General features: G+C 40.1%; 1 protein-coding gene across 9 annotated transcripts in view; it reads left to right on the forward strand.

The window, feature by feature from the left end:
- The window catches only part of VTI1A (vesicle transport through interaction with t-SNAREs 1A), a 373,251-nt gene that overhangs the window by 270,627 nt on the left and 90,177 nt on the right, over positions 1-12,447 (forward strand). For 4 of the 9 annotated variants that reach the window (XR_004060055.1, XR_004060056.1, XR_004060058.1 and 1 more), the window contains one exon: positions 863-1,761. The exons of 4 other annotated variants lie outside the window; for them this stretch is intronic. The gene's annotated coding sequence lies outside the window, so the exon portion shown is untranslated. Of the gene's footprint in view, positions 1-862; positions 1,762-12,447 lie in introns of those variants that run through there. One more of the 9 variants, XR_004060057.1, reaches the window with a different exon arrangement.

The raw sequence follows: 12,447 nt of genomic DNA on the forward strand, positions 1-12,447 counted from the left end.
CTATTGTTTATGATATGACTCTCCATTCAGTTCTCTTTTTCTCTTCTGCTAGTTATCTGTTGCTGAGTTGCAAATCACCCCAGAAATGCAGTGGCTTCAGCAGCAATCTCTCAGGATTTTGGCGGGTTAGGAAAATTGGGGGTCACTTGGCTGGGTATTCTGGCTCAGGGTCTCTCGTGAGGTTTCTTTAGACAGAGATCAGAGCTGGAACCATGTAGTGGGACAGGAGCCTGGAGTAGCTGGGGACTGGCTGGGCACCTCCCTCTTTCTGTCGTCATTAGTCAAAAGGCCCTTCCATGTGATCTCCCTGCATATGCTGGTGAGGGCAATCTTACGGCATGGCAGCCTCATTCTTGGCAGCCCAGGGCACCTAAGGTGAGAGCTACAAAAGTGAGAGGCAGAAGCTGTGTGGCCTTTTCTAACCCAGTCTAAGAAGTCACACAGTGCCACATTCTGTGCTGCATTCTAGTCAGCAAGACAGCCGCAAGGGCTTGCCAAGGTTTAAGGGGATGGGATAGGACACATACCCCACTCTCTGATGCAGGGGTGGCAGGTTGAGGAAGACCAGTGGGGCAGGAAATATTGTTGCAACCAGTTTTGGAAAATACAATCTGCCACATCCCGGAAGAACATTTTCATCCGCTCACGTAATCCTTTAAGTTACATAAAAATTAATTTACTCATTATGGTGTCGCCCACAACCTTCCTTGGTCCCTTCCCACAGCAAAATCCAAGGCTCAGTGCACACACACAAACCACGAAACTCCCGTTGTCTAAATGAGGGTCAGTCACTCAAGTGTGTACTGTCCCCATCAAGATGACGACATTTGATAAGGATGTATCCTGTTGCCCCATCTTCTAGGAAGCTGCACTTCCATCCATTGTTAAAGCCAAATATCGCTCAGATCTTTCATGGAGAGGCCCCTTTGAAACTAACCCCAGCAAACTAGAGACTCAGGAGTGAATGATTTCAAATCTCTATTTACTCTGCACCTGGGAGATTGATGGTACTCTCATAACAATTTGGTGAGTGGCACTTAGTGGAGTACTGAATGTTCTAGAGAGTGAAAAAAGAGAAACTAAAAGGCCCAGACTTTGGGCTCAAGGAACTTTAAAAACTGAAGCATTACCATGTTCATGGTAAGAAATCTTCTGATTTCAACAATTTGTGTAAATTTTACATTTTTTAGTAAGCACTATTTCAAGTGTGCTATCTTTAACGAGGACTTTAATTCTTGTTTTTGCACATATGTAGAAAACAGAAGTTGAGTTCTTCAAACATTTGTTATCAAAAATATATGATATATAAGCACTGAATTGGAAGATTGTTTTCCCCCTTGGACAATCTAGAAAAGAATATAGCTCTATTCTGAAATCCCTTCCCGTTCAAGAGTTATCCAAGCAAATAGTGTTGACCAAGGTGTTGAATGCACCAGTAATAATAATGCTACCCTTTCATAAAGCTAAGTAATCAGGAATAATGCTGAAAATAAGAAGACAGTCATTTATTTACTCTATTTGGCATTGTTAATACTAATAATGTATTTCAACACAGTAAAATTGCTAGATAATGCTTTTGTGACTTTTATGCAGGTTATTGTTATTTAAATGAACAGTCGACTGCACTGTAATGAAGAAATGCGTGCTTTTCCCAACTCAGTTATCAACCAGAATTCTAGGAAAATGAGAATTTGTGTCTGCTTTCATTCACAGAGCAAACTGGAGGTCACTGTTTTCAATATGAACCTTTTTTTAGCTTTTCAACAGTGAATAATTAGGAGCTGCTGCTTCTGAAATTACCTGTATTCACTGTAGAGAAGGAAAGACTTTTATCTTTCACGATGAAACACATTTTCTCATTCAAACTTTGTCATTCTTTTTTTAAATGGCATTTTACACCACTGAGTCGATCTTCGGTAGTAAAATAAAAGAAATATATTTTGTGAGCTGCAATAGCCTTGTTTATTCAACTTTACTTCCTTAAATTTCATCTCCTCCTTGAAAAATGATCCAAATGCAAAAATGAGTTTAAAGCAGTTGAATGTACAAAGCAATTATCTGCATGAAATGCTATTATACAAACATACATGTTCCTTGCACTTTGATTAAATGGAATTGATTCTTGATCCTTATCGATTACGTGCTTCTATTGTTTTTTAACAGCTTTATTGAGATATAATTTATATGTTATATAATGCACCCATTTAAAGTGTACAATTCAGTAGCTCTTAGTATATTCACTACATTGTGCAACCATTACCACAATCAATTGTAGAACCTTTTTTTTTTTTTAGAGGCAGAGTTTTGCTCTTGTTGCCCAGGCTGGAGTGCAATGGCGCTATCTCCGCTCACAGCAACCTCCGCCTCCCAGATTCAAGCGATTCTCCTGCCTCAGCTTCCTGCGTAGCTGGAATCACAGGCATGCGCCACCACGCCCTGCTAATTTTGTATTTTTAGTAGAGATGGGATTTCTCCATGTTGGTCAGGCTGGTCTCAAACTCCCGACCTCAGGTGATCTGCCCGCCTCAGCCTCCCAGAGCACTGGGATTACAGGCATGAGCCACTGCACCCAGCCCAATTGTAGAACATTTTTATCACCCCAAAAAGAAATCTGGTTTCGATTAATAGTCACTCCCCCTTTCCTGCCAGCCCCTGACAACCACTAGTATACTTTCTGTCTCTATAGATTTGCCTATTTAGGTATTTCATATAAATGGAATCATACTATATGTGGTATTTTGTGTCTGGCTTCTTTCACTTAGTGTAATGTTTCAAATCTTCTTATTGACAAATAATATTCCATTGTATGGATACATAAATTTTATTTGTCTGCTTATCAATTGATGAGCATATGGGTTGTTTCTACTTTTTGAATACTGTGAACAATGCTGTCATGGACATTTATGTACAAGTTTTTGTGTGAACATACATTTTCATTTCTCCTTGCTGCCTACTTAGGAGTAGAATTGTTGGGTCATGTGATAACTCTGCATAGCTTTTGAAAAACTGCCGAACTGTTTTCTAAAGTGGCTGCACTGTTTCCCAGTCCCACCAGCAATGAATAAGTGTTCCAGTTTCTTCACATCTTCACCAGCACTTGCTTTTGTCTGTCTTATTTATTACAGTTTTTCAAGTGGAAGTGAGGAACTATCTCATGGTGGCTTTGATTTGTATTTCCCTAATGCCTAGATGTTGAACATTTTTTCATGTGCTTATTGGCCATTTGTATTTCTTCTTTGGAGAAATGTCTGATTCTATTGAGTTTTTAAAACTTCTTTTGCCTCACCTCAGGCATGTGGTTAGCAGAACTGTTAGAAACAAATATATCTTCCTAAAGGGAGGGATTTTCAAACAAATTTATAAATCGAAGATGTTCTTTTTACCATGGTAGTACTTTAGATTATGCAATAACTGAATTATTCTCAGGAAGCAATTTGCTTCTAAAACTTTGTTTTCCATTTGGCTAGCGATACGGATATTAGTGATCCCAGAAGCATACATAGAAAGATCAGCTTGTCTAATTAACTCATTTTACCAATTAGGAAAGCAAGGGCCTAAGAGGTGAAATATGTGGGTCACATGGAGAATTAATGATAGAGTTGGAATTGTCTCCAGGTGAACTACAGGTATCTGAAATTTTGTGTTTATTTTAGAGAGAATATAGCACTTCGCCACTAGGTTCTCAACTGATTAAAAAAATGGTGAAAATGCCCTGCAATTTACTCAGTGACATTTATTGTTGAGTATTTAACACATATTATTTTATATTATCCTCATAGAAACATATGTAAGATTGATACTTTTATTTTCTCCTTTTATGTGTGGGGAAACTGAGGTTAGCTCACTTTTTCAATGGCACCTACATAGTGAGTGGCAGATTTTCTGATTCCGAATCTGCTGTTCTCTGTTTCTTCTGATCTGTCTGATGAATGAAAGACAGCATCAGCGTATTGCTTCCTGTGCCATCTTCCAACTTCTCACTGTCACTGAAGCAAATAACCGATAGGTGGCATCAAGGAGCACTCACTTGCCATTGCCATAATTAACAGTTATTTAGCAACGCTACTATACCAACTTCAGAAGTAGAATATATGGTTCTGTGGACAGAAGAATTGTTGAAATGTAAGAATATTTTACCATAAGGGACCAATAACAGAACAACTTACATTCACAGGGTACTTTTCAGTTACAAAGCATTTGACTTACACTTTTAATTTGATGCTCACAATTTGGCAACCTTTTCATTGTCTTTGTTTTTATGTACTTTTAATACTCATGATGAAACGAAGGCCTGAAGGGCTTTAGTCACTACAATTCTAAAGTCTGAGGCAGAGCTGCTTCTCAAAACAAGTCTCTTGGCTCCTGTGTAGTCTTGTGTATTCCCTCCAGTGTACCATCCTCTGCCATAATGATGTGCTGTTGGGCACTCATTTGAAAGAAGAGGAGACTTTATACCATTATTTCAGACAACAACAGAGCTATGAACAAGTAGAAGTTATAGGGAGGCTAATTTTGAACCCATATAAAGAAGAATTGATCTGTCCAACAATGAAATGTGTTGTCTTATGAAGGCGTGAGGTCTCTTGTCATTGAACTGTTCAAGCTAGGGCTGACTGACCATCTGGAAGGATCTTGCAGAAGGCATTTCTGCATTGGGGGAGGTGGGGAGTGTGTTTGTGGTGCTGAGAGATGTTAGATGGCACCTAAGAGCCCTTTCAACATGACATTGTGGATCTTTGTTCTTAGAGAGTAAGCTGGTTTAAGGGGTCCTCTGTATCCTTATTGAGGAAAGAGAGTTTAGCGTTTAGCTCTGGTGTACTCTTATCCTGCAAAGTTAAGGGTACAGAGTTTTCTCTTTAAAAGAAAGTAACCAAATTTATCAACCTGGATTACTGGTTTGTAAAAGGTTAGAACAGCTGTTCCCATCTATGTTAACAGATGCTGTACACAACAAGGGATCTATATTCAGATAAGATTTGACTATCACAAGGACAGAAAACCAAACACCACATGTTCTCACTCATAGGTGGGAATTAAACAATGAGAACACTTGGACACAGGGTGGGGAACATCACACACCGGGGCCTGTCTTGGGGTTGGGGCGGGGGGAGGGATAGCATTAGGAGAAATACCTAATGTAAATGAGGAGTTAATGGGTGCAGCAAACCAACATGGCACATGTATACATATGTAACAAACCTGCACGTTGTGCACATGTACCCTAGAACTTAAAGTATAATAATAAAAAAATAAAAAAAATTTTAAAAAGATTTGATATGAGCCTGCAATGTGCTGTTGTTCTTTGTGACTATCCAAGAGAAAGAGAAAAGAAGCAGCAATTCCAAATTTGTTTTTTAGTTTTGTAAAGTGTTTCAGAGCCCAGTCGCTCTCAGCCCTTGTTGCTCATGAGAATCACCTGGGGAGCTTTTTAAAAATCAAATGCCCAGGCCCCACCACAGAACAAATTAATCATATTCTCTAGTTCCCAGATACCAGTGGGTTCCCAGTATCTTAACAGCTGTCCCGGTGATGCTTACGTGAAACCAGAGTTAAGAAGAGCTCGTCTAATCAGTCTAGTCTGAGCATGAATCCAGGCAAAATCTGGACATTTGCTTTTGTAATTCAGCTTCTTGTCTAGCATTCCTATTATCAATTCAAAGCAGTGCTCTTTAGTACAATAAGGGGCAGTGTCTCACAGTGGTTCACACTGCTGCTCTTGAGCCAGACAGCCTGGCTTTGTCCACTTACAACTTTGTGATGTCAGGAAGGTTATTTTCATCACTCTGTGCCTCAAGTTCTTTATTTGCAAATCGAGATAATAATAGTAGTTACAAAGTAAAGGCTAAAGTTAATAAAGACACCCAAAAGAAAATTAAAACTCTACATATCATGATATTATAATTACCACCATCATCATCGTCCTCCTCATCACCATTATTGTTTTGTTGTTGGTAGCAGTGGTATCCTGCTAGGTGTTAGAAGCTAGGAACCTATTGAAAAAGTGCTCTTCCCTGTACAGGACTATACCTTTACTTGAAAACTAAGAAGTCTTAGCAACATTAGCAACATACTTCCTCAGTTCTAGAACTTCCCAATGAAGTGGAATGTTTTGCATCGGACTTTTTGCAAGAAGCTCAGGCTTGAACCCGGTAACCTGTGGTTCCATCCAACACTTGATTCTACATTAAGATCAGGCCACAGCTCTGCAAGGTGAGGGCCCAGACTGAAGGCTCAGGCTGGGTTTCTGTTTAGTAACTGGGAAAGGCATGTACTGCATGCGGCAGGCTGACCTCCTGAATCTTCAGGACAATCTCAATTTCGGATGGCCCACCCTGCTGATCAAATCTGTGGTTCGGAAGGGATGGTTACTGTTAAGCAGGAGGCAAGGGCTCCAAATGCCAGTGTCCTAATTGTGTAAAAAGTAAATATAATTTGAATATGTGGGATAGCCTCAGAGAAAAATCAAAGAACACAATTAAGCATAGTTTCTATTTAGTTTTCAGTTGATGAAGGAATAATTTGAAGTTGCTCTAGTCACTGAGAGTACAGTAGCAATAGTCCTCCATTCTCTGGGATTCAGGGCAGGCGCAGACATTATGTGCATATTACAGGTTTTCTAGCACACAGATTCTATCAAGATAGCCTCTAAGTGCGATTGTGGAAACTGGTGGAATATTCCTAGCAGGAGCTCAAAGGATTGTAAAGCTGAATAACATCTTTGTCTCAAGAACTTATATGAGAAACTTTTTTCCCTTTTTCTCCTACAGGCATTTAGTGGTTCACCATTGCAGACACTGCATATCTTTGTATCCCACACAGTCCCCATGTTAATAGTTGTTTGCTAGTTGTGGTCATTTAATTGAAAAAAGCTGGCACGGAGATATTACAGGTCCCAATAGGTCATTTCTGTATCAAGTATGGTGTTACTGCCTTTAACCAAGCCCTGTCCAAGGCCAAATTTATTACATGCATTAATAACATATAAGAGGATAGACAGGGAGCTGAAGAAAAGATGTGTGTGGCCTTGAACTATGCCAGTCATCTATAGTTCAGAGGGTTGCTTACCGTGGCATATTGCCAGCTGTGCATTATAGAATTCCAGATGGCATGGTACTATCGGTACTTGTTTTGGATTTGCCCTGGGAAGGAAGTTAAAAAGGACACTGAACTATGGCTGGGATCCTTTTGCTTGCCTCTTCCAGGGTAGATCCTGGAAGGCTCTGTCCCCTCCAACCAATCAGAAAGCTGCCCCGACCTCTCTTGGGGATTACGAACTCAGCACAAATTGCTCTTTTCCCGTGAATTTCCCATGCACCTAGTAACCCTGCACTAAGAGGACAGTGAGATTGCATCCCCTCACGTGATCTGTGTTCGCCCTCCCTCAGACCCCAGAGCTGGGGCAAGTTTGGACATGAACTCAAAGACTCTATAGATAAGGGTTGTGTTTTCATTAGCTTGCCTGTCTTGCTTGCTTTATATTCTGTGAGATTTCCTTCCCCCATACCCCCATTTTTTGGAAAAAAAATAAATAAATGAAACCCTTTTTACAGAAATTCACACACAGAGACAAAATAGTGTCATGAACCCACATGTCTCCAATAGCCACCTTCAACAGCCACCAACATGTCACCCTTCTTGTTTTATCCTTCTCTCCTCTTTTTCTTTTGTTAGAGTATTTTAAAGCAAATCCCAGATATCTGATTTTACCTGTAAATATGTCAGTATGTATCTCTAGCACATACAGCATAACTTTTTAAAAATGTAATCACTATTTAATAATGATTGTGTAACCTGTCTGGGTTCGGTATTTCCTAATTGTTTCCAAAGCTTTCACAAATAGTTGGATGGTTTAAATCAGGCTGAAAACAAAGTATATCTGTTGCATTTGGTTGATCTGTCTTTAAACGTTCTTTAATCTATTACAGATCCTCCTGCTGTTTTTATTACATTTATTTGTTGAAGAAATTGTCCTGTAAAAATTTTTGTCCTATAGATTATTGTCCTGTAAAAATTTTCATGTTATGTATTTGAACTATTGCATCTCCGTGGTGCCATTTAACATATTTCTCTTTCCTCTGTACTTCCTGTAAATTAATAGTTAGATCAAATGACTTAATAAGATGCAAATTCAGCTGTATCACATCAGGAGGCACATAACATCTGTTTGCATTACATTTATTGAGTTCAAGATTGATCAGTGGGTTTAGGTGTGGTCAGCCTTTTATCCATTATGAAGTTCTCTATCAACCGGTTAAAATAATAGTTTTAGCAACCATTGATGATCACTGCCAGCATTAATTAGGGATTACAACATGGTAATGTTCACTTCTGTCATTCAGTTTGCTTTTACTAGCTATTATTCTTTCTTTTTTTTTTGAGACGGAGTCTTGCTCTGTCACCCAGGCTGGAGTGCAGTGGCCGGATCTCAGCTCACTGCAAGCTCCGCCTCCCGGGTTTATGCCATTCTCCTGGCTCAGCCTCCCAAGTAGCTGGGACTACAGGCGCCCGCCACCTCTCCCAGCTAGTTTTTTTGTATTTTTAGTAGAGACAGGGTTTCACCGTGTTAGCCAGGATGGTCTCGATCTCCTGACCTCGTGATCTGCCCGTCTCGGCCTCCCAAAGTGCTGGGATTACAGGCTTGAGCCACCTCACCCGGCTACTAGCTATTATTCTATCGTATAGAAGAACTTACTATCATCAACTATTCAGTTACTCTGAAATACGGTTCATATAAGAAAGCAGCATAAATGCCTCTGTTTATTAAATAGTTTTCAGATTTTTGAATGGCACCAGCAATCTCCAAAAGTGATCAGTGGCGCTTGTTTGTTTGTTTTGAGCATCATTATAAACCCGTGGGCTTTTATCTATTTTATAGGTGTTAGGTGTCAGTCCATTACTCTTTGATCAGTGAGATCCCCTTCAAGTTGCCTCTTTTGCCTTTTAACGTGATTCCACTAGTCTTTTCTGTCAGGATAAGATGCCATGGGTTCCTGGCCCAAACCTGGAAGCAACTATTTTTACAAGGAATCCTGATTCCTCTCCTTAGTAAACAGTATATAAAGACTTCGGTCTGGTCACCAAGGGTAGACTGCCCCTGAAATGGTTTATGTTTATGTTGGAGTGGTAACGCAGTCTTGCTTGGTATCTCATCGTTCCTGCTCTCTGTAGGCATCTGGTTCCACCTGGATACTCCCTCCCACCACAGTCTTGTAATGGCCAGTGCTCCTTGTGATTCCACCTCCCTCTCCAACCAGATCCTGCTGCTTCTCTCAACGCTTTCATCCTCTCCTTCTAAATCAGATACCCCAACACATCTCTGGGCTTCTAAGACACCAGAGTGGGGAACACCTCTATAATGCTGAAGAATAATGGTACCCTTTCTTACTATTTTTATGTTTTTATTTCTTGAAGGGAGTCAACCTCCTGTTGCTGTCCAAGCCTTCAGTAGACAAATTTAGTCTTGTTCTTAACCCAGAACAACTGTGCTTTGAAACACCATGGAAACAGGCAGCCCCAGCCCCACACCCAGGGAGGCTTCATGAAACCAACAGTCCCCTCAGGTGTGTGTGTTTCCTAGGAAGCGTGGGCAGTTGCATGTTGAAATGCTTAACTAGGGTTGCCAGGTAATGAAAAAGTGTTACGGAGTTAGTTTATCGTAACCATTTTGAGGCCACATACCTATTTGTACATTTGATGAAAACCATAGAACTTCTCTCTGGAAAAATGTACATACACACAAAATTTTACAGACAATTTCATGGGCTTCAAGGAGCTCAGGGTATCTTGGAGTTTAATTTGTTTTCGTAAACTAGATCCTGATGTGCTCTGGCTTGTTGGAGGCTGCCCAGTTTGGAGGTGAGTCTGGACAAGAAGGCATATAGCTGATACCAGGGGGCCAGTTTCAAATCACTCCACTCAACATTATTCTTTGGTGTAGAGGTACTCCTGGTGCCAGTCTATAAACCATTTGTTGTCAGTCCATGACGTCATAAGTGTAGAAACTGAGAACAGGCATCTAAAAAGATTTATAGCAATTTGATGTTGTCACAACATGCAAGCATATAGTCCTTGGACTTGTCTCATTGAACAGGGCACAAAGCATTTTGGGTGCTGATGAGTTCACATGCTGAGTTGCACGCAGTGGGGGCTGCACAGCAGTCATGCAAAAAGGTCCCCCCATCAGTTGTTGACAGGTTTGAAATTAAACACCAAAACCCAAACTGGCCCTTCATTTCAGATAGTCTAAGAAGCAACAAGAGTGAAAGCCAGAGTACCTTTGCTCACCCTACTACCTTGTTGTTTTAGCCTGTCTTTCTCCACTCTATACTTCTACAAAGTATACCTAGAACAAGGCATAGCGTTGATATTCAGTGAATCTTTGCTGAACGGTGAGCAGAGCAAAACTGTTGCCCAAAAGGAGAAACCACATTTTCTCCCTAATGATACCCTACAGGGAAAAAAAATTTTTTTTGATAATTCCTAGAAAGTTGAAGCTACTTACATGAAAAAAAAATGATAGGAAATAAATTATAAGCAGTTATTAACTTCACTGAATATTCTCATAGCACATGAAATAGAGTAATCTTAAAGAGCTGGTCCTCACTGTGGAAGCTGTGAGGCTTTCGGGATAGTTTGTATTTCAGTGTACATGTTGTATGAATTAACAAGTCAGTAACAAATGTGATCCATTTACAGGGCAGAAAAATTAGAGTGATCTCAAGTATAATGATAGTCACAGTGGGAAGAATATAATTTACTTAATCGACAGAATAAGAGTTTATTATAAATGAAAGGCAAACGAGATATGGTCATGCATTCTCTGCCTAGTTTTTCCCTTCTCTCACCCCTTTATGTCATCCCTTTCTGTCTTCCCTGAGGGTCCAGAATTAGTAAAATCTGTTCTTTGAAAATCTTGCCTTTAAAAACTGGGCTTGTGAAAAGTCACCAGGCAGCCTGAGGACCGACCAACCTAAGAAGGGTTTAATCCCAACCTCACAGCCCCTCTGCACCACCCCCATACCCAGTAGGGTCCATTCCACACCCCTAGTAGCACATCTGTGACACAGCAGGCTGCTGGGGGGATAGTCTGAACCCAAAGTCACCAGCTGTCTCACTCACCAGAGAAAGGGATTTTACCTCAGGACAGTTTCTCAGGTTCTGTGGAACCAGTCCCTACATAAAGAGACAGATTTCCTTCTTTCCTTCTTTCTTTTCTTTTCCGTGCCTCCCCCCGCCGCAAATGAGTGGATTCAGAAACGTTATCTGCTAAAAGTAAAAGAAGAAAAATTGAGAATATGTCACACAGGTGGTGAAATCAGCAGTAGAGGGTGTCTGGGTATGTGTTGCAAGAGTGACACCTGGTTTATGTTTATCAACAACTAAGTGAGCTATAAAATTTGTGGAAATAACTTTGCTTTTTAACATCCCTTTTGAACAACACAGGCCGTTTGCCCTATCTAATAAAAAGGAAACAGTTGTCCTGCTTACCATGCATGGGACACTGAAGGGATAAAGGAGCTTGTCCACAGTATGTGGGCCCAGAAATACACAATAGCTAAAGTCTGATGTGACCTTTGTCTTTGCAAATAAAGAGACTGATAACCCAGGTGTCACCACCACATTTTTTAAACACATGCATCACAAAGGGCTCAGCTTAATGACTATTTTCAAGTACAAACGAATTTCCTGAAATGGAAGAAAAAAAATAGAATCATACTTGGGGGTAATTAGGGGCTCAGGCTACCCCTAGTGTTCTCAGACAATATCTAATAACAGACGTTCACTGCAGCAGTGCCCTGACTCCTATATGGAGTTTTATGGTTATTGATAGTAACATGATTATGGTAACCATTATATATACCACGCATGGGGCTATGCATTTTATGTCAGTAGATTTTTTTTAAATCTGCACAATAGGCCTAAGAGATCAATGTTTTTATTATTCCGTTTTATAAGTAAGGAAACAACTGACTCAGATCATGCCCTCCATACGTGGCCGAGCTGGTCTCAGAACCAGGTCTAACTTCTCAGCCTTAACAACCATGATGCCTTTTAGGGGTTTTGGTTAGGTTGGTTTTGATTTTTTTTCTTAAAAGTTTTTAAAAAATGGGCTGCTTTGCTCCTTGACTAAAAAGGTTCCAAAGCACTTTTTACCCTAGAACTCACACAAGCCAACAGGGAATGGAAATTGGCCACAGCACTGTCACTGAAAGGTAATAATTAATGAAAAAGTGTCACTTAAAGAGGCCAGTGACAAAAAGTGTATGTTTCTCTTGGATTAACTTTTCTAACACTCTTTAAATAATGTGTTGATAGCAGCAGAGACCAAAAAGAATGCAAACAGACCTGAACATTTTAAACCTCTGGGAAGAAAAATATGAAAATGAAGATGTTTTCATAGCCCTAAATGACTTTTTGCACTTCTTTTTCTGTGGTAGTAACTGATGT

Source organism: Rhinopithecus roxellana, chromosome 11 (genome assembly GCF_007565055.1).
Source record: "Rhinopithecus roxellana isolate Shanxi Qingling chromosome 11, ASM756505v1, whole genome shotgun sequence".
Lineage (NCBI taxonomy): Eukaryota > Metazoa > Chordata > Mammalia > Primates > Cercopithecidae > Rhinopithecus > Rhinopithecus roxellana.